Source organism: Dendrobates tinctorius, unplaced genomic scaffold (assembly GCF_039654945.1).
Source record: "Dendrobates tinctorius isolate UK_male_01 unplaced genomic scaffold, ASM3965494v1 ptg000155l, whole genome shotgun sequence".
NCBI lineage: Eukaryota > Metazoa > Chordata > Amphibia > Anura > Dendrobatidae > Dendrobates > Dendrobates tinctorius.
The window spans coordinates 10,042,392-10,061,883 of NW_027361822.1; the positions used below are offsets into that span (position 1 = coordinate 10,042,392).

General features: G+C 43.9%; 1 long non-coding RNA gene across 1 annotated transcript in view; it reads right to left on the minus strand.

The window, feature by feature from the left end:
• LOC141051203 (uncharacterized) overlaps positions 1 to 17,281 on the minus strand; it is a 62,762-nt gene extending 45,481 nt beyond the window's left edge. The window contains exon 1 of the long non-coding RNA XR_012220591.1: positions 17,225 to 17,281. This is a non-coding gene — a long non-coding RNA (uncharacterized lncRNA). The remainder of the gene's footprint in view (positions 1 to 17,224) is intronic.
• Between the last annotated feature and the right edge of the window lie 2,211 nt (positions 17,282 to 19,492).

Below are 19,492 nucleotides of genomic sequence, written 5' to 3' on the forward strand. Positions count from 1 at the left end.
CTGTGCAGAAAAGAGGAAAAAAAAGTATTTTTGCTTTTAAAAAAAGCAGTTTGCACAGCAGTGTGCAAACAGCAATGCAGCTATCAGGGAGCCTTATAAGGCAGCCTAATAACCAACAGAGCTGATGCACAGAAATATAGCCTCCCCTGTCACTGCACACAAATTGTTGTGTTGTACAGTGGAAATCGCTACCAGCAGAAGCAGGTTTTTGTTCTTCTTCCCTGCCTAACGCTCTCCCTTATTCAGAATCAGCAGCTGCAACCTCTCCCTAATGCTAAGATCGGCAGAAGTAAGATGGCGGTCGGCGTGCACGCCCTTTTATAGCCCCTGTGACGCCACACAAAGCAAGCCAATCACTTGCATGCCCTTCTCAAAGATGGTGGTGACCGATGCCCATGAAAAAGGGCGCTGGAAGCATCATTTGAAACGCGACTTTGGCGCTCTGGTCGCCGACCTCGTGGCCGACCTCACGCTATGGTCGGGTTTCGTTTCATGAAAACCCGACTTCAGCGAAAGTCGGCGACTTATGAATTTGACCGACCCGTTTCGCTCAACTCTACTCACCACATATCTAGATAAGCTCCTTTGGGGGTCTAGTTTCCAAGATGGGATCACTTTTGGGGGTTTATACTGTTTAGTCACATCAGGGGCTCTGCAAACGCAACTTGACGCCCGCAGGCCATTCCATCAAAGTCTGCATTCCAAAATGGCATTCCTTCCCTTCCAAGCACTCCCATGCACCCAAACAGGGGTTCCCCCCACATATGGGGTATCAGCGTACTCAGGACAAATTGCACAAAAACTTTTGTAGTCCAATTTCTCCTGTTAGCCTTGTGAAAATAAAAAATAGCGGGCTAAAAAATCATTTTTGGAGGAAAAAAAATGTATTTTTAATTTTCACGGCTCTACGTTATAAACTTCTGTGAAGCACTTGAAGGTTCAAAGTGTTCACCACACATCTAGAGAAGTTCTTTAAGGGGTCTAATTTCCAAAATGGGGTCACTTGTTGGGGGTTTCAACTGTTTAGGAACATCAGGGGCTCTCCAAACGCAACATGGCATCCGATCTCAATTCCAGCCAATTCTGTGTTGAAAAAGTCAAACGGGCTCCTTCCCTTGCGAGCTCTGCTGTGCGCTGAAAAAGTGGTTTACCCCCACATATGGGGTATTGGCATATTAAGGAAAAATTGCACAACAAATTTTATGGTTCATTTTCTCTTTTAACACTTGTGAAAATAAAAAAAATTGGTTCTGAAGTAAATTTTTTACAAAAAAAAGTTAAATGTTAATTTTTTCCTTCCAGATTGCTTTAGTTCCTGTGAAGCAAGTAAAGGGTTAATAAACTTCTTGAATGTGGTTTTGAGCACCTTGAGGGGTCTAGTTTTTAGAACGGTGTCATTTTTGGGTATTTTCTGTCATATACACCCCTCAAAATGACTTTAAATATGATGTGATCCCAAAAAAAAAAATGGTTTTGTAAATTTTGTTGTAAAAATGAGAAATCGCTGGTCAACTTTTAACCCTTATAACTTCCTAACAAAAAAATTTTGCTTCCAAAATTGTGCTGATGTAAAGTAGACATGTGGGAAATGTTATTTATTAAGAAATTTGTGTGACACTCTGATTTAAGGGCATAAAAATTTAAAGTTTTAAAATTGCAAAATTGTCAAAATTTTCGCCATATTTCCATTTTTTCATAAATAAACACAAGACTTGTTGAATAAATTTTACCACTAACATGAAGTACAATATGTCACGAAAAAACATTCTCAGAATCAGCAGGATCCGTTAAAGCGTTCCAGAGTTATAACCTCATAAAGTGACAGTGGTCAGAATTGTAAAAATTGGCCTGGTCATTAAGCTGCAAACTGGCTCTGTCGCTAAGGGGTTAAACACAGATGAGCGTGAGCCCTAAAATAAGTTGTGAATTTAGTGTTAAACAATTCACTAGAAACACAAACACCCGACTCTGTGCGGGAACCACTGCACCAAGCCAGAACAAAACATTTGTCAATGAATAGACTAACAAAGTATAAAGCGGCTTTACTTACTGTGACAACATCGCATTTAATCTGAATTATCCAGACATATTATTTTCAGTAAGCCCAGAATCATAAACTGTTGACTCTTCTTGTGGGGAGAATATTGGCCCCTGATTCCTTCCACTGGGGTAGATGTTAATGCAGCAGAGTTGGTTCAGCTCTCCACAGGCAGAATTATTTCCCCAGGGCAGATTATGGTGTAAAATGATGGTGATGATAATGGCTGTTGTAGTGCAGGGCAAGTGACACAGCAATAAATTGGAGGACACAGCAAAGTGCAGTCTTCCCAAGCTTTACTCACAGTTCAGATGGTACAAACCCCCAGCTGGGGGTGCTGTGTCCTCAGGGATAGTGGTCCAGACAGCTCTCAGGTAGCTTGGGATGCACGTTGCCAGGGCTCCCCTAGATGTTCCTTTCCTGGCCATCTCACTACGCTGGCTACCATCTCCCCTGCCCTGCATCTTCATACACAGTGCCTCGAGCCAGTAGACTCGGATCTTGTCGGGCGACGTTGGTCAGACACCCTGGGTTGAATAGGTCTGTCTTTTCTGCGAATATGTATGGATGTGGCTGCAGCACCTGCAAATACTGCAGTTTCTTAGCTGAGTCCTTAGTTTTGCCACTAATTTTGGGGCTGGTCCCCTTACTGCGACCTGGTCCATCCACCTGGTGAGGACAGGTGGATACGGACCCCACCGATGGGTTCTCCCGATCCGTGCCCCTGCGAGCTCTTCTTCCTCTCCACTACTAGAGCCTTTCCTTCCCTCTTGCTTTTTTCTGTAGTCAGGGAACAAACTGCACTCAACTTCAGCTCCCCTTCTAGACTGTTTCTCTAGTCTAATAACTCTCTGCTTACCACATTCGTAATCCTCCCCCTCTAGCTTCCTCCACCCACACCCTCTACTTAACTCCCCCTGGCCAGATGAGGACTAGTTTTGGATGCTGGGTGTGCGAGTCCCGGCAGTGCCCCTTGCTTACCTGAGAGCAAGGTACCACACCTCTGAATGAAGTGCAGTACCTTGTGGTGACTGAGACCGCAGAGGTGCTATATTATATATATACACACACACACACATATATATATATAAGAACAAAAAGGAAATCCAGCAAGAACTCAGCAAACCAGGGTTGGAGTAAAATGATGCTTTTCTTTATTTCTTCAAGAAGGCGGACCGTGAAGAAGGCGGATTAGGCCGCCGAAACGCGTAGTCCCATTTGCGCTTATTTCTGCCATGCACTCTGGTTTCTGATCCTTGTGGGTCGTTGTTTTACCTTCTTGAAGAAATAAAGAAAAGCATCATTTTACTCCAACCCTGGTTTGCTGAGTTCTTGCTGGATTTCCTTTTTGTTCTCCTATTGAAGGATCTACTCCTAATCCAGTCCGTGCAGGTACTTGATTACCAGGTGGGAAAGACCCATGAGTCTCATTGCTGGAGCTGGACACTGACACATATATATATATATACACTCACTGGCCACTTTATTAGGTACACCTGTCCAACTGTGTGTTAAGACTTAATTTCTAATCAGCCAATCACATGGCGGCAACTCAGTGCATTTAGGCATGTAGACATGGTCAAGACAATCTCCTGCAGTTCAAACCGAGCATCAGTATGGGGAAGAAAGGTGATTTGAGTGCCTTTGAACGTGGCATGATTGTTGGTGCCAGAAGGGCTGGTCTGAGTATTTCAGAAACTGCTGATCTACTGGGATTTTCACGCACAACCATCTCTAGGGTTTACAGAGAATGGTCCGAAAAAGAAAAAAAATCCAGTGAGCGGCAGTTCTGTGGCCGGAAATGCCTTGTTGATGCCAGAGGTCAGAGGAGAATGGGCATACTGGTTCGAGCTGATAGAAAGGCAACAGTGACTCAAATTGCCACCCGTTACAACCAAGGTAGGCAGAAGAGCATCTCTGAACGCACAGTGCGTCGAACTTTGAGGCAGATGGGCTACAGCAGCAGAAGACCACACTGGGTACCACTCCTCTCAGCTAAGAACAGGCATCTGATGGCTACTTTCAGCAGGATAATGCGCCATGTCATAAAGCTCGAATCATCTCAGATTGGTTTCTTGAACATGACAATGAGTTCACTGTACTCAAATGGCCTCCTCAGTCACCAGATCTCAATCCAATAGAGCATCTTTGGGATGTGGTGGAATGGGAGATTCGCATCAGGGATGTGCAGCCGACAAATCTGCGCCAACTGTGTGATGCCATCATGTCAATATGGTCCAAAATCTCTGAGGAATGCTTCCAGCACCTTGTTGAATCTCTGCCACGAAGAATTGAGGCAGTTCTGAAGGCAAAAGGGGGTCCAACCCGTTACTAGCATGGTGTACCTAATAAAGTGGCCAGTGAGTGTATATACACACACATACATATACATATAGAGAGAGAGAGAGAGAGAGAGATATATATACATACACACACACACACTGCACAGGACCACATCTCCTGTCCTGTATATATACACTGCACGGGACCACTTTTCCTGTATACTGTATATATATACTGCACCATACCACTTTTCCGGTCCTCTTCTTGGAGAGGCGACATTGGACTTTGGGAAGGTCAATACTGGTTTATTATTTTCAGTATTCCTATGGGGAAAAAAAAAAAATTGGAAAACCCATTTAAATGGATCTTCCCAAGTAATCCCTTATCCCAAGACCTTTCCAATCGCTGGGGCCCCATGTAAATGGACCTGTGGTTGATCATGTGCACTGAAGCACCATTCACATGTGGCTCTTCAAATAACACCTTTAAGAGGTTTGTTGAGGGGCACTACAAAGTATAGCAAAATTCACTGATCGGGGGTGGGGAGTGTTTTAGTATGTGGGCTGGTGGGGTTTGTGTGGCAGGGCTGCTTTTATGTCCCAGTCCGGCCCTGGACAGCAGAATACACAGTCTGCCATATGTGCCAAGATCACTACAGCTAACATATACCGCAGCGCTTTACAGTTTGCACACATTATCATCACTGTCCCCGATGGGGCTCACAATCTAGATTCCCTATCAGTATGTCTTTAGAATGTGCGAGGAAACCAGAGTAGCCGGAGGAAACCCACGCAAACATGGGGAGAACATACAAACTCCATGCAGATGTTGTTCTTGGTGGGATTACTAACCACAAGCGCTAACCACTGAGCCACCGTGCTGCCCTATTAGAGTGAGACTCCATTTTAATGCTGGATGTTGTTTTTGTACTTATAGGATTTCTATGGGTCCATATTTATGGTGGGATAGTCTTATTTTGAGACCATTATACCCATGGCTATCATTTCTGGTATTTTGACAGTGTTATAATAGATATAGATATGGGATAATTATCATGATATAATCTCTATGATCTCTGAATCCCAGTCCCATAATTATGCAAATATGTCAGACCTATTGTCATGTGTCCTTCACTTTGCTAAATTTTTCAATGTCATATGTAATGTATAATAATTAGATCTGTCTCTTTAAGCAAGCCAGACTTATTGGACTTGGGGGGTGGAGACAAGAGGGATGAGAAGGGAAGTTTCACTTTCACTTCTGTGTAGCATGGGAATGTAACTGTTATGCTGTGTGCTGGAGGACGAAGAATAAAACATATCTAAAGTTTAATACCTTGAATTCTTCATAACGTGTGGATATTACAACTGGCGACCAGGATGGGATATAATCACCTACTGCTGTGAGTACGGACTATATTTTACCGCTTCACACGCCAGCACCACTGAGAGACTCTATCATGGCTGACTACTTGCACACATTCCCACAATTTGATATGACTGATGTCATTAATCTCTCCCATAACTGGAGAAAATGGCTAAACAGATTTGAGAATTTCCTAGAAGCCATGGACATAAAGGAGGAGAAAAGAAAGAGAGCTTTGCTCCTGCATTGTGCAGGCACAGGAGTCTATGACATATACAGTACGTTACCTGCAGCAGAAACAGACACATACAACAACTGCACTAAAGCTCTCACTGGCTACTTCAACCCCAAACAGAACATCAGATATGAAAGATATAAATTCAGGATTGCCAAGCAGCTTCCAGAAGAGTCCATAGACACTTATGTCACACGGCTGAAAGAGATAGCACATGGATGTGCCTTTACAGATGTAGATGATGAAATCCTAACTCAAATAATTGTCACCTGCTCGTCTAATAACCTAAGGCGTAAGGCTCTGCAGCAGGATATTTCTCTACATGATTTGCTCAAAATGGCCCGTGCTATAGAAATAGCAGATCATCAGGCTACCGTAATGGAGAATGGGGATAAATTACATGTGCATAATCTCAAACAGAAAAATTTACCAGACAAACAAGCCCAGAAACAGAAGAAATGTTATAGATGTGGACAGGATTTCCCTCACCACCAGAACAAATGTCCAGCTATGGGACAAACCTGCAGTAAATGTGGAAAAGGGAATCATTTTGCAGCTGTTTGCAAATCAGCGCACTACAAGCCTCCGCTGCCTATGACAAAATCTGCAGATTTAAAAGTGATAAATCAGGACACAGAAGAAATGTCTGCGACTGAGAACTATGTGTTCACTACCTCTGTCACTGGTTCAGTACAGTCTCCCTGTGTTACACTCTCAATCTGCAACACTGACATTACCTTTACAATAGATACAGGAGCTTCAGTGGATATCATAGATGGCACTACATATGAACAATTGAAAACAAGGCCAGTCTTACAACAAGTGCAGACTAAAATCTTTCCTTATGGATCTAAAACACCTCTAGCTATAATGGGACAATTTGATGCTGAAATTAGATATAAAGAAAACAGGCAGAAAACCACTTTCCACACATTACAAGGATCGGGAGGCTGTCTTCTCAGCTATCACACTGCCTTGGAGCTAGGGCTCATCCAGGTTATTCATACCATAACTGACCCTGCGGATATGGATGTACAAACTATGGTGAACAGCTTTCCCTCCCTATTTAGTGGTTTGGGAAAACTAAAGGACTCTCAAGTACACCTTCATGTGGATGACAATGTTCGTCCAGTAGCCCAGCCTCACAGGCGTATTCCATTTCACCTGAGACAGAAGGTAGAAAAAGAACTCCAATTGCTCATGGATGAGGACGTTATTGAAACTGTTACTGGTCCCACTCCGTGGGTCTCGCCACTTGTGGTAGTTCCAAAACCAAAGACTCCTGATCAAGTGAGACTGTGTGTTGACATGCGCCTGCCCAATACCGCTATACAGAGGGAAAGACATATCTCACCTACAATTGATGACATTATTCATTTATTAAATGGAGCCACCATCTTCTCAAAGCTCGACCTCAATAAGGGATATCATCAATTAGAACTGAGTCCAGAGTCCCGATACTTGACCACATTTTCCACCCATGTGGGCCTCAGAAGATACAAAAGATTGACTTTTGGAGTCTGCTCAGCAGCAGAAATTTTTCAGGATGCAATAAGGAGTGTCATTCAACACATCCCTAATGCCTTTAATTACAGTGATGACATATTGGTTTTTGGTAAAACTCAAGCTGAGCATAATCGTGCTCTATATGCTATCTTTGAATGTCTGCTTTCTGCTGGACTCACTTTAAACAAAGAGAAGTGCGAGTTTGACAAGGGTTCATTAGAATTCTATGGTCACATCTTCTCGGCAAAAGGAGTACAACCAGACCCCAAGAAAGTGGAAGCTATCAGAACAGCCTCAATTCCACAGGATGCCAGTGAAGTGCGTTCTTTCCTTGGAATGGCAAGTTACTGTGCTAGATATATTCCGAATTTTTCAACAATCAGCAATCCACTACGGGAACTTACAAAACAAAGTTGTATTTTTCAATGGTCTCAAGACTGTCAGGCCTCTTTTGAAACAATTAAAAATGAACTCTGCTCGACAACCACTATGGCTTATTTTGATCCAGCCCTTCGAACTGAACTGATTGTGGACGCCAGTCCCGTGGGACTGGGTGCTATTCTAGCGCAGTACAAGGATAACAATCAAAATCCTCACATCATTTCTTATGCAAGTAAGAGCTTAACAAACACTGAAAGAAAATATTCTCAACCTGAAAAAGAAAGCTTGGCAGTTGTCTGGGGATGTGAACACTTTCACTTATTTCTCTATGGAGCTCCCTTCACCATTGTCACAGATCATCAAGCACTTCTTACAATTTTTGGAAATCCCAGAGCTAAAATGCCTGCACGAATTGAACGATGGGGCCTACGTCTACAGGACTACAAGTATAAAATTGTTCACAAACCTGGAAAATACAGCAATCCGGCTGATTATCTTTCAAGACATCCTACTAATGATGATATACCTGTGCATTCCTCCATTGAAGAATACCTACGTTTTGTTACAGATCATGCCGTGCCAAAAGCACTTTCTCTTGATCAATTTATAAATGAAACAACAAAAGACAAGACACTCTGTGCCCTAATACAAATCATCCAAAATCGATGGTGGCATGAAATACAAAAGGAAAAATTTCCTGATTCTGAGATTGATCTGAAAGAGTTAAAACTATTCTCAAACGTACGTGAGGAATTATCAGTCACTGAAGAACACCTCATTCTTCGAGGTACCAAACTAGTTGTACCTAAGACTTTGCGTAACTTAGTCATACAGATAGCACATGAAGGTCATTTAGGAATTGTTGGCACAAAGAAGTTACTCAGAGAAAAAGTGTGGTTCCCAAATATGGATCACTTGGTGGAAGAAAAGATTAGACGCTGTTCTACTTGTCAATTAATCACTCCATCATCAAACTTAGAGCCACTACAAATGTCTCCGTTACCCACTGCTGTCTGGGAGGAAGTGGCAGTCGATATATATGGACCATTGCCAAATGGCCAATACATTCTCGTAACAATTGATGAATATTCTCGATACCCTGTCATTTCATTTATCTCTTCAACATCTGCTAATAATGTCATACCAGAGCTGGACGACATTTTCTCGGCATATGGTATTCCAAGAGTGGTCAAAACAGACAATGGACCTCCATTCAATGGACATGTGTTTACACAATTTTCTGAATACTTGGGATTCAATCACAGGAAAATCACACCTTGCTGGCCGCAAGCCAATGGAATTGTGGAACGTTTTATGCGTACTCTGGGGAAACGTATCAAGGCAGCGAGTCTGGAGCACATCCCACTGAAACAGTCATTATACAAATTCATGCGTAATTACCGCAATACGCCACACTCCACTACTAATGCTGCTCCAGCTCATTTAATGTTCAGCAGAACCCTGCGTATACGTCTCCCTGATGTGACCAGCCATCCCCGACCGAGTGACTCCTCAGTGAGATCCACAGATTTCTCCAACAAACAAGCCATGAAACGTTATGCAGACAGAAGGCGAAGGACACAGTCAAGTGCCATCGAAAGAGGGGATGTCGTGGTGGTACGTCAAAGACCAATCAACAAGACCTCACCTGTATATGGTCCTGCAAAATATTATGTTACTAAAAGGAAAGGCAGCATGATCACAGCTGAACGAGATGGACACTCCATAACGCGAAATTCTTCATATTTTAAAGTCATACCGCAGAATGATGACAATGAACTCTCTTTGGTGGAAGATTTGGTATCCGATGGTGGAGAGGACCAACAAGAGGTAGCTGGTCCATCAATAATGAACCCTCTCAATGAGCCCAGACGTTATCCTACACGAGAGAGAAGAGCTCCATCGAGGCTTATTGAAGAAGTGTAACTACAGTTTTGTTTGTTTTGTTTTTTTTCTTTTTGTTTGTTTCTCTGGTTTTTGAATTGAACAAATAAGACAAAACGGACATATGATTTCTTTGGACGTTTTCATGTTGTTGCATTTATCAGTAATATGGGTTATTTATAGTAAAAAAAAAAAAAAAAAAAAGGGGGATGATGTAATGTATAATAATTAGATCTGTCTCTTTAAGCAAGCCAGACTTATGGGACTTGGGGGGTGGAGACAAGAGGGATGAGAAGGGAAGTTTCACTTTCACTTCTGTGTAGCATGGGAATGTAACTGTTATGCTGTGTGCTGGAGGACGAAGAATAAAACATATCTAAAGTTTAATACCTTGAATTCTTCATAACGTGTGGATATTACATCATATTTTAACAATGTATTTTTTTAATATGTCTATTGTGATAAATTAATAAATTGGTTACAATTTTATGGGTTATGTGTACTCCTTTTTTTCTTATGAACATATAACGTGCAGCAAGTAAAAAAGTAACAGCAATAGTGCCTAGAAATAACGTGGGGAACTTAGCAAACAGTGTTACTGATCTAAAAAGCATTAAAGCTACCAGTGTCAAGGTGTACTCAGTCTGAACAGTCCTAACCTCTAGTATTAAAACCTACGTGTCAAAGTGACGTCAATGTGAATAAGGCCCGGGCAGGACAGGGGCCGACCATGAATACCCAGGAAATGTGAAGGGATAGAAACGTAAGACCTGCTCAAAGAAAGGGAGGCCGTACCCTTACCTGCACCCAGTGTTATCAAAAACGATGATTACTGAGTGTCCGGTGCTATTTCTATGCACTATTGCTTTTTACTTACTTACAGCAGTGAATATCTTCATTTTGTTTCTGTCACAAGTTTTGTCTGTGTAATGACCTGTGTGAACAGGCTCCTAGATTTTGCATGTATATCAACTTATACTCCTGTTCATTTTTTTCGGTTAAGTAACAGTTAAGTACAGCAGAGTTTTTGTTATTTTGACCTTAATGACCTGGACATTTTTTGCAATTCTGACCAGTGTCCCTTTATGAGGTAATAACTCTGGAACGCTTCAATGGATCCTAGCGATTCTGTTTTTTTCGTGACATATTGGGCTTCATGCAGTGGCGTAGCAACTGTTTGTGGCACCCGGGGCGGTCGAAAAATTTGCCGCCCCTTTGGTCGTTGATAATCCGGAAGCATCCGAAGAGCCCACAACTACACTCAAAGATCTAATTTTTAGTCTGCTGTTATTATTTCTAAATTTCTAGACTTTCATCTTCTTGCAGTTCTCTATATGTATGTATGTATGTATTAGCTTGATGATGCTGGATGAAGGCTTCTCCCACAGAGGAGAGGAATTGCTGCTGCTGCCGCGCCGCCCCCACACACGTGCCGCCTGGGGCGGACCACCCCCCCACACTACGCCACTGATTCACCTTCTGATGGCCCCCAGAGTCCTTCCTGCCCTCAGCCACGCTGCCAACATCGTCCGGTCCCAGGGATGCATTGCGCGAATCACCTGAGATGACGTAGTGAAAATCGCAAGCATTCTGCAAGCTAAAAACACTTGTGTTTTGCGGGAAAACACATGCGAATTCCGCATGCATTTTTCCCGCGGCAGGGAGTTGCGGAAATGCTGCGGACATTTCCGCAGCATTTCTGCAATGAGGGCACATAGCCTTAGAGATCATTGGTGGGCATATCATTTGTGAAGGAGGTAAGGGTCCACTGCCACCTCTAGCAGCTAGTGTCCCACACACAGATGCATTAAGAGGAGTTATTGGTCTGTAACATGCCCATACATGGGCCTTGCACAGGGGCCCTCTTCTGTCTGCTCCTGTATGGAATAACCTACAACAGGGCCATGCCCTCTCACCCGATATTAGTGTCTGACCTTACAAATGCTCTTATGGCTGAATGGGCAAAAATTCCTACAGACTCCAAAATCTTGTAGAAAACACTCCAAGAAGAATGAAAGCTCTTATAGCTGCAAAATGGGCACCATCTCTATATTAAAGGGGTGCTCTCAGGTATGGAAGTTATGCCCTATCGATAACACGGTAAAACTTCAAGATTGTAGGGGTTCTGACCACTGGGAACCCCACCGATCTTATAGAAGTGATGGAAACCAGCCGAGCTCAGCTATCTATGGCTGTCCGAAAAGAGTAACTGGAACAACAGTGCACATTATCGACCATCGCTCCTTACAGGGGGCTCTTCAGATTGGTGGAGGTCACAGCAGTGGGGAAGTTATTTGCTATTCCAAACATTAGAATAACCCTTTATTACCTTTAGGCCGGGGTCAGACTTGAGAGAAACTCACACGAGTCTCGCGTCTCAATACCTGGCACTGCCGCCAGCACTCGGCACCGGAGTGTGCAGCTGCACGTGTTTCTATGCAGCTGAGCGCTCTGGTCCGAGTTCCTGCGACAGTGCCAGGTATTGAGACGTGAGACTCGTGCGAGTTTCTTGCAAGTGTGATGTGCCCTAGATGGAGAATGGGATGTTGTAGAAGCTCCTGTAGGTGTAATGTGGAGGTGTCCCAATACTTCATCCTTATGGTGTACATAGGGATTTTTCTGTCAGGACTGACCCACTGTGGAATTTCTGCATCAAAATCCACAGCAGCAAAAACTGCAGTAAATTGGGTTTACTGTAAAACCGCTTTGGATGCCCATCAGGCCACGCTCTTTGCATGAAACATCAGCATAAAGGGCCGTGGGGGCTTCCAAGAGCCAGGTCACATAGTGCGGCAATCCTCGGCGGCACCAGCCTGCAGTCTGTGCTCTGCAGACAGTGACCCCCTTGGTGGTCGGGGCCTGCTGTTATATTGAGGTGTAGCGCGGGTTATATCACTGCACATCTCCGCGGGTATTCTGGGACCTACCTTGCTCACAACATGGCGCAGGTGTGGATTTTCTACATGACGTTAGGTCTCACCGTCGCTTGGTCTCCTCCAGTCATCACTAGTGTCCGCTGCCCTCCAGAAGAAGGAGGCCGCACTCTTCATCAGGCTCAGCATGGCTACGGCCTACAGGCTGCCGCTCCCTATAAGAAAGCGGAGGCTCCGGCCAGCGACACAGGGATCACGTGGTAGACAGTCCACTGAAGCCGTGACGTCACGCACAGGCGGTAGTTCGGCTGCCGAGGGGTAAAGCTGCTGCGCGCCTGCAGTGTACGGCCTGTGCAGCCTGTGCTCAGTGTGTGACTCCCTCCTGTGCAGAGTGTGACTCCCTCCCTCCTGTGCAGTGTGCAGCCTGTGCGCAGTGTGTGACTCTGTCCTGTGCAGAGTGCAGCCTGTCACCAAATTGCTGCTACCGCGCCGCCCCCACACACGTGCCGCCTGGGGCGGACCGCCCCCACGCTACGCCACTGGCTTCATGTTAGTGGTAGATATAGGTCGATATTTTTTGCGTTTATTTGTGAAAAAATCAGAAATTTGGCGAAAATTTTGAAAATTTCGCTATTTTCAAATTTTGAATTTATATTCTGTTAAACCAGAAAGTTATGTGACACAAAATAGTTACTAAATAACATTTCCCACATGTCTACTTTACATCAGCACAATTTTGGAAACAATTTTCTTTTTGTTAGGAAGTTATAAGGGTTAAAAGTTGACCAGTGATTTCTCATTTTTACAACAAAATTTACAAAACCATTTTTTTTAGAGACCACCTCACATTTGAAGTCACTTTGAGAGGTCTATATGGCAGAAACTACCCAAAAGTGACACCATTGTAAAAGCTGCACCCCTCAAGCTACTCAAAACTACATTCAAGAAGATTATTAACCCTTCAGGTGCTTCACAGGAACTAAAGCAACGTGGAAGGAAAAAATGGACATTTTAATTTTTCCAACAAAACTTTTCTTTTAGCATCAATTTTTTCATTTTCACATGGGTAACAGGATAAAATGGATCCTAAAATTTGTTGGGCAATTTCTCCTGAGTACACTGATACCTCATATGTGGTCATAAACCACTGTTTGGGCGCACGTCAGGGCTCAGAAGGGAAGGAGCGCCATTTGACTTTTTGAATGGAAAATATGCTGGAATATTTAGCGGTTGTCATGTCGCGTTTGGAGAGTCCCTGTGTGCCTAAACATTAGAGCCACCCCACAAGTGACCCCATTTTGGAAACTAGATCCTCCAAGGAACTTATCTAGATGCCTAGTGATCACTTTGAACCCCCAGGTGCTTCACAAATTGATCCGTAAAAAAAAAAAAAGTACTTTTTTTTCACAAAAATTTTATTTTAGCCTCAGTTTTTTCATTTTCACATGGGCAACAGGATAAAATGGATCCTTAAATTTGTTGGGCAAATTCTCCTGAGCACTCCGATATGTGGTCATATGTGGTCATAAACTACTGTTTGGGCGCACGGCAGGGTCCAAAAGGGAAGGAGCGCCATTTGACTTTTTGAATGGAAAATTAGCTCCAATCGTTATCGGACACCATGTCGCGTTTGGAGAGCCCCTGTGTGCCTAAACAGTGAAAAAAACCTACAAGTGACACCATTTTGGAATCTAGACCCCTTAAGGAACTTATCTAGATGTGTAGTGAGCACTTTGAACCCCCAAGTGCCTCACAAAAGTTTATAACATAGAGCAGTGAAAATAAAAAATGATTTTTTTTCCTCAAAAATGATTTTTTAGCACGCTATTTTTTATTTTCACATGGCCAACAGGATAAATTGGACCCCAAAAGTTGTTGTCCAGTTTGTCCTGAGTACGTTGGTACCCCATATGTGGGGGGAACCACTGTTTGGGCACACGGCAGGGTTCAGAAGGGAAGGAGCACCATTTGACTTTTTGAAATGAAAATTAGCTGCAATCATTAGCGGACACCATGTCGTGTTTGGAGAGCCCCTGTGTGCCTAAACTTTGGAGCTCCCCCTCAAATGACCCCATTTTGGAAACTAGACCACCTAAGGAACTTATTAAGATGCATAGTGAGCACTTTGAACCCCCAGGTGCTTCACAGAAGTTTTTAACGCAGAGCCGTGAAAATAAAAAATATTTTTTTTTCCTCAAAAAATTATTTTTAGTCCGCAATTTTTTATTTTCACAAGGGTACCAGGAGAAATTGGACCCCAAAGGTTGTTTTACAGTTTGTCCTGAGTACGCTTGTACCCCATATGTGGGGGATACCCACTGTTCGGGCACAAGTCGGGGCTCGGAAGGGAAGTAGTGACATTTTGAAATGCAGACATTGATGGAATGGTTTGCGGTCGTCGTTACGTTTGCAGAGCCCCTGATGTGCCTAAACAGTGGAAACCCCCCACAAGTGACCACGTTTTGGAAACTAGACCTTCCAAGGAACTTATCTAGATGTCTGTTGAGCACTTTGAACCCCTAAGTGCTTCACAGAAGTTTATAACGCAGAGATGTGAAAATAAAAAAAATCATTTTTTTTTCCACAAAAATAGTTTTTTAGCCCCCAATTTTTTATTTTTCCAAGGGTAACAGGAGAAATTAGACCCCAAAAGTTGTTGTGAAATTTTTCCTGAGTACGCTGATACCCCATATGTTGGGGTTAACCACTGTTTGAGCACATGTCGGGGCTTGGAAGGGAGGGAGCGCCGTTTGACTTTTTGAGCGTAAAATTGGCTGGAATCAATGGTGGTGCCATGTCACGTATGGAGACCTACTGATGTGCCTAAACAGTGGAAACCCCCTCAATTCTAACTCCAACCCTAACCCCAACACATTCCTAACCCTAATCCCAACCCAAACCTAACCCTAATCTTAACCCTAATTCCAACCCTAACCCTAATTTCAACCCTAACCCTAATTCTAACCCTAACTCTAATAGAAAAAATAAATACAAATATTTTCTTTATTTTATTAGCTGTGCCTATCTATGGGGGTGATAAAGGGGGGGTTTATTTACTTTTTATTTTATTTTGATCACTGTGAGAGTTTCACAGTGATCAAAATGAATGAATGGAATCTGCAGCCGGCAGATTCGATCGGGCGCACTGCGCATCGCCCGCCATTTTCCAAGATGGCGGCGCCCATGCGCCGGTACCGCGGGACACCGGGAGCTATAGCGGCACTCGGAAGGTATCGGGGGGTGGGGGGGTGATCAGAGGCTGGAGGGAAGCGAAGGGAAGGGGAGGGGGGCCGATTATGACGGCGGCTGCCGATCGGTGCCGTCAGTCGTGGGGGGGGTCGGATCCGTGTCTACAGCCATGTCCGATGCTATTTCAGCATCGGCCATGGCTGGTTTGTAATATTTCATCAATTTTCATTGATGAAATATTACTATCACTCTGATTGGCTGTTTCACTTTTAACAGCCAAGCAGAGCAATCGTAGCCACGTGGAGGCGAAGCCATGCCCCCTGTGGTGAAGTACAAAGCCCCCTGTATCTGGGGGTCGGGTGACCTTTCATTGACCCCGGTCACCCGACCTGCAGGGGGGGCTTTAAAGTCATGACACAGCATATGCGTAATGGGTCAGATTGGCACCGACTTTCATGACGCATACGCTGTGTCACAAGTCGGGAAGGGGTTAATAAAAAAAAAAATAAGAAAAGAGAGGCAGGATTTACAGCACCGTATAAATGTCCAAGCAAAGCGGATGTGATTTCATGAATACTCCGTCCTCCGGCAGTTTTGGTGTTTTTTCTACAGGCTTCTACGTGGAGCCTGAAAAAAATCATTGTTGCATTTTTTACTGCAGAATCAAATAATTTCAGTAATTTTAAAAACCCTGCTTCAATTTTTCACCAAAAATGGATGAAATAAGGGGGAAAAGCAATAATCAGAAAATATTGTTGTTGAATAGATTGGTGCGGACACCTGCAGAAAACAACACAGCATTTACACTACGTGTGGACACGGCCTTGGAGTTACATATTTGACATTTTTATGTCTTCATTGGAAAAAAAAATCAATCACACCATTTACTGATCGCTGTGTTGTGCGGTCGTTACAATTACAGGGAAACTAAACCTGTCTGTTATTTGCGGAACTGTGATGTTTTTTATTTTTAAAAGTGCAATAAAAATGTCATAATTGTAATTGTTTCCCATTATTGATTAGTAATTTTGCAGGAAGAAAATTTTGAGATTTTTTTTTTATTTCCCCCAGAATCCAAGGACCTAGAACTGCTCCGATATCTAGAGATGGATTTATTCCAGTACAATCTGCCTGTGATGGCGGAGATGACACTGCACATTCAGGGAGAAATCCTCCTATACTTATCAGGGAACAGGTCACACGTTCAGGTGCGAGGTGTACGTAGCAGAGCCATGTGTGTAAGACGTGTATGGAGCGGAGCCACGTGTGTACGACGTGCACAGAGCGGCGCCACAGGTGTGCAAGGTGTGTAAAGCAGTGCTGTGGGTGTGCGAGGTGTACGGAGCGGAGCCATGTGTGCATGGCGTGTGTACAGAGAGCTGTGCATGTACGATGAATAGCTGCGCATGCACGGTGTGAGTACGAAGCAGAGCTGCACATGTACAAACGGAGCAACACAGATACACCTACTTTGTGTCAACACTGAGGGGGTTATTGCCCCCTGCGCCCAGTAATGGAGAATCTCCAGCACCTACCTCCACCTACAGAGCCGCACACCACATATATGGCTGTTCTGTGCACACAGGACCTGGGATGCAGTCACAGGAGGGGAGGAGTCAGAGGTCACATGATCAAAGGCCTCAGTGTATGATGTGAATGGAGCGGAGTCGCGCATGTACAATGCGTGTTTGGCACGGAGCTACTGTACGTGACCATGGAGAGGAGTGTGCACAGCGCATGTACGGAGAGGGGCCACATGTGCACACACCCCGGCCTCACACATTTGCTATTCCATTCTCACTTGGACACATTATTTTCCGCTCAGTTATGTACAGACGCATTACTGTGTAATATAGACGTTACTGCAGCAGACATTTTTTGTGACAAAAGTACAGAAAAAAAACAAGAAATGTTTGCTTTTTTTCTGTTCACATTGTACTAAATAACCTGTTGAATGAATTCTCCTCATACATACACAGAGAGGATGAAATAATTGTAGAACACGTCACTAGTGTTGAGCGATACCATCCGATACCGTGAAGTATCGGATCGGATTGGATCGGACCAATACCCAAAAAGTATCGGGTATCGCCGATTCCGATACCGAAAACCCCATTCAAGTCAATGGGACAGAAATATCGGAATAAAAAAACCCCTTTCTTTACTTGTACATCCAGTTTGGGAGGGGGGAAGAGTGTGGGCGTTGCGTGGGCGGACACTATGCGTGTCTGTGTGTGCGGGCGGGGTCTGTACGGGCCTCTCGGGGGTCTGTGCGGGCCTCTCGGGGGTCTGTGCGGGCCTCTCGGGGGTCTGTGCGGGCCTGCCGGGGGTCTGTGCGGGCCTGCCGGGGGTCTGTGCGGGCTGCTGGGGGTCTGTGCGGGCCTGTCGGGGGTCTGTGCGGGCCTGCCGGGGGTCTGTACGGGCTGCCGGGGGTCTGTACGGGCCTGCTGGGGGTCTGTGCGGGCTTTCCGGGGTCTGTACGGGCCTGCCGGGGGTCTGTGCGGGCCTGCCAGGGGTTGTGTGTGTGTGCAGGCATCGTCCGATGGGACTACAAGTCCCATCGGGCTATGCCTGCTAAAATGACAGTGATTGACACATTAGCCAATGATGGGACAGTAGTAGTCCCATCATCCGGCTAATGTGTTGAATGTAAAAAAAAACATACATACTACATACATACTACATATATACTACATTCATACAACATACATACTACATATATACTACATTCATACAACATACATACTACATACTACATATATACTACATTCATACAACATACATACAACATACATACTACATATATACTACATTCATACAACATACATACATACTACATGCTACATACATACTACATATATACTACATTCATACAACATACATACATAGTACATACTACAGACATACAACATACATAAAACATGCTACAGACATACAACATACATACTACATACAATACATTCATACATTCATACAATACATACATATAGACATACAGTACATATAACATAGAGTACATACTCACCATCACTTGTCACTTTGATCCCCGAAGCCAGTGTGATCTTTAAAAAATATTAAAATAACAAACAACCGATATACTCCCTGATCCGCAGAAATCCAAGAGTGTCCCACGATGATCTCCCATGGAGAACAGCAGCATCAGCTGTTGCCACCGCTCTCTAGGGGCCCAAGGAATACAATGACGGGAGGTAGGTATCCTTCTGCACTGTATTCCTCCGCCACTGTAAAAAAATAGTCCTTAGTCTCACTTTTGGCATTGCTGTGTGAGAAAGTTCCCACGAAGCTTTTGCCATAAAGTGAGACCCGTGAACTATAGTAACCTCTCAGTGATGCAGTGCAGGAGATTGTCGTGGGACACTCGTGGATTTCTGCGGATCAGGGAGTGCCCCTGGGTGAGTATAATGTAACTTGTTTTTCTTCTCTTTCAGGTTACATCGGGGGCTTATCTACAGCATTACAGATTGCTGTAGATAAGCCCCTGATGTCGGTGCCGGCAGCTAATAGTCAAAAAAATAGGTGACAGATTCCCTTTAAGGTAACAGTAACAGAAGTGAAATCAAGATGTTGATATAGTTAAATTAAAAAAGCAAAACACAACAAAAAAACAGTCCAGGAAAGGTACAGACAAGCGTTAACGATGTGAACGCATGGATCATACAGAATTTTGGAAAGAATTATAAGATTCATCAAAGTGGATATTTCAAACTATGACAGTCC